Here is a 3964-nt window from a genome sequence, read left to right as displayed (position 1 = left end):
TCTGCGGAAGCCGGCCGGAAGTGGCGCGAGGGAGTCTTTTACGGCTGGCCTCGCGCGCTGCTTCCGCCCGCCACTTACGGCCGTCGCCAGGAAACCCCGGAAGTGAGGGCACGGGGTGGGCGGGAAGAAACCGCGCGTGGCTGAGCGCGCGGGAGGGGCTAGGGATTCGCACGTGCGTTGGCTTTTCCGCGCATGTGCAGAGTGGGCTCCTGTTGCGCGACGCTGGGCAACGGGTAGAACGGCGCGGACGACCGTTAGCCGCGGGCGGGCTGTCCGCGTTGCAGTCCTGGGGCTTGACTTGCTGCGTTCTCTGCGGGAATAGGGAACCTGGGGAATTCCTGCCCATGTCAGGGCCTCTTTTCTCCTCGCGGGGCCACAGTGAGGAAAATACGAGGTGAGGTACGTCCGGGAGGCTCCTGGACGCGGCGCCTGTCACATCCCCCCCGGGCCTGCCCGGAGGTAGAAGTCGAACCGGGAAGCTACGGGCTTCGCAGGGATGGAACTGGCTTATTGAGGTTCAAGAGATCCTTCAATTCGGTTGCTTCTCCTCGATCCAGCTGTTTGATAAGATTTTAAGGCGAGGGAAACGCCCACCTCCGCTAGCCTCCGAGTGCGCCCCTTTGGGGCTCCCGTGGCTTTTGTGCAGTCGTTTAAGCAGCGGTGATCGAGGGAGGGCCCAGGACCTGCGGGTGCTGGGCCCTCTACACCGCGCGTCCAGAGGCCACGGCGCCAACCTGAAAGATGCAGTTACAGTGCTTCCAAAACGGTGATGTTAATGTATGCCAATTGTGGGGAAAGGTAACAAGCAGCAGTATGCATTAGAGACATGTAAACTGTGGACTTGCCCGGTAATCCGCTCTTGAGATAGCTTTGTTCACATTAATATTTGGTTGGCTATACGGTATCGTATTTTGTGGAAATGGATGTCTGTATGTTTTAGATACGTTTCTTTTTTGTTGTTTCGTAATTTCTCCCATCTGATGCTTATGGTTTGTCTCCTGTACGCGAGATACTGCCTTAGACCAGAAGCCGGCAAGCTTTCTATAAAGGGCCAGATATCAAGTATTTTATAGGCTCTAATGGCCAAGAGCCAAAAACGAGGCTTTTATGTAGGTCCTTATATAACCAGAGATAAAAACGTCCAGAGTACTTGTTGGTGGGATTTAAAATATAAAAATTGAGTACAGTTTTTAAAATATAGGTCTAATGAGAAGAATGCAGTGTTCTTTTTGAAGATTCCAAGTCAGTCTTTGTTGTCCTCAGTTGATTGCAAATGTTCACCTGTAAAGACCATCCTTGGCTCACAGAAAGGCAGGTTGGATGTAACTTGGGGATGAAACAGTGAACAAGTCCAACCTAATCTCTGCTCTCATGAGCCCTCTGCTAAGATAGGCAGACCCCATAAATCAGTAACAAATGTATCACCTCAGAGGTGTTACTGAGGAAAACCAAAGGGTGTGAAGACTATATGATAAGGGAGAAGGGCAGTGTCTACGCTGATAAGGTTATCTGAGAAGGCCCTTGGGAGGTGAGGTTTGATTGAGATCCCCACTCCAAAACCAGCTATGTGAACACTCCAGCCAGAGGGACTATCAAGGGGATGTTCTGCTTCGTATAATGCTCAGAAATCTGGGTAGTGTGATTGCTCTGTATCAGTCAAGATCTGTATCAAGTAGCTTTAACCTGGGGTTTCTCTAGTGGTCCAGTGGTTAAGAGTCCACCTTGCAGTGCAGAGGACACCAGCTAAATCCCTGATCTGGGAAGATCCTACGTGCCATAGGGCGGCTACATCCCTGTGCCGCAACCGCTGAGTCCGTGAGCACTGGGGCCTTGCTCCACAAGGGAAGCCACCACAGTGAGAAGCCTGTGCACTGCTATTAGAGAAAGCCTGTGCGCAGCAATGAAGACCCGGTGCAGCCAAGAAGAAATTTAACCTGTGATCCACCACGATTGGACCACAGAGATAGCCCTGTCGCACACGTGTATTTTCATGAGATGAAAATTCTCAGCACTTACCAGAGTCTTAACAGGGTCTCTGAACCCAACAAATTGTACCCTTTTTTCTTTTGTTGGCTGCACCGTGGCATGTGGGATCTTAGTTCCCCTACCAGGGGCTGAACCCGTGCCCCTGCAGTGGAAGTAAAGTCTTAACCACAGGACCACCAGGGAAGTTCCCATGTGGTCATCTTTAATGACTGCACAGGACAATGTGGTGTGGATTTACCCTACCTTAGTGAAGCCAGTCTCTGGAGTCTCTTGGGTTGGTTGTGCTTTTTAAACCACTGTTAAAAGGTTTAGCTTGTACACAGGTGTTGAGGTCAGAGGGTTTGCACTTTCAATGCTGATGTTGCTCAGCTACCACCAAAAAGGTTGTATACCCTTGACCACTGGATCATACATTCATCTCATAGTGTTTAAAATGCTGTTTGAGACTGAAAGTTTAAGCATCACAAAGCCTCCCCAGGCTTACTTCAGTGAGCCAAATCAGAATCCACTTGTCAGGAGAAAGCAGGAGAGAGACAGTCGCTAGAAGTCGAGGCTGCTGCAGAGAGGTGGTCTTCAAGGGCCTAGAGGCAGAGCTCTTTAAGAAGACAAGCGCAGTGCACACCCCTTGCTGAGGGCCCATGCAACAAAAAGGCAGGAATTCAGGGCCCCTATGCATGCCCATTTTGGCCCTGCAGATGTGCTGGGAGGAACTTACGCTAGATCAGAAGCGTGTGCAGCGTTGTGCACTGCAAACTCATCCCATCAAAATGGTCCTTAAGATGCAGCAATAGGGGTTGGTTAACTGTAGCACATCCTCTAAGTCCATATACAGCAGACACAGAATCAAGGAAGAGTAGCAACACGGGGGAGTGTTACTAAAACACAGCTTACAAAATATTATGGGCAATACTCCACTTTTGAAGAAAGTGCATATATCCTTAGAGGCAACGGCTGTGTCCAGCTTCTTGTGTACCTTTTCAGAGATAAACTGTTCACAAGCACCTTTGTCTATATAAAACAAGTTGTTTTCTCTGTCTCCTTCTTTTTGACTTCTGTATAATATAGGTAATCTTTTGGCCTTAATATTTTTTTCCAAACTTAAAAAATTGTATATTGACTATAAAAGTTGTTTAAAAAAGTAGTGGCTGGCTGAGGAAATCTAGGCCCATCTAGATTCATGGTTTCAATAAAGCCAAAGCTTTGTGTGGCTATAGCCTCATCTTCTGCAATAACTGAACACTGTGTGGTCAACAAGCTGAAGCCACGGCAGGAAGAATGTCATGTGTGAACTGAGAAGATCCTTTCATGTCCTAGACAGTGAACATTCCTTGGGCCTGATTGCCTGTCACCAAACCAGCCTCTGGTCACAAAGGAGTGCCCTGCCCTAGGGTGACAAAGGAAGATTCCAGTGTCTGGGAGAGGACATCTCTGAAGAGGGGTTCCAGCTCTGGTGTCCGAGCAAGGAGGCCATCCCTGAACTTGGCTCTCTGCCTGACTCACAAGACAGCGGCAGCATGCGTGGAGCTGCAGCAGACAGCTGCAAAGCCGCCTGGATCACCTGGCCATCAGGGCTCCTCCAGGGTCTTCCTGTCACAGGGGGACCTGACTGTGTGAGGCAAAGGTGACAAAAAACAAAACTGTTCACTTACTGAGGCTGTTTTGCAGGGCAAAGGGCCCTGGGCTTGTAGTCTGAAACTTGGGTTCCAGCCCTATTCAGTGGGCCAAGCCTTTCTCTGTTGCCGTTTCCCTCTGTAGAATGGGGCTAATATCTGCCTTTTGGGTTTTGATAGTTAAATGAGACACATGTATTAAAAAATGTGTGGATAAAATATTCTGTGAATTGAAAATGCATGTCAGCACATTCCCACGTGCCCCTCAAATAACCCTGCACTTTAGCATTTTCTCCCCCACCTCTAACACAGCACTTGAGTGCTCCTTAGTCACACATCTAGAAATTGAGCTGAGTGCTCAGAGGGCA

Source organism: Budorcas taxicolor, chromosome 7, assembly GCF_023091745.1.
Source record: "Budorcas taxicolor isolate Tak-1 chromosome 7, Takin1.1, whole genome shotgun sequence".
In the NCBI taxonomy this organism is placed as follows: domain Eukaryota; kingdom Metazoa; phylum Chordata; class Mammalia; order Artiodactyla; family Bovidae; genus Budorcas; species Budorcas taxicolor.
The sequence above is the reverse complement of the archived record's forward strand: the minus strand, read 5'-3'. Positions refer to the sequence as shown.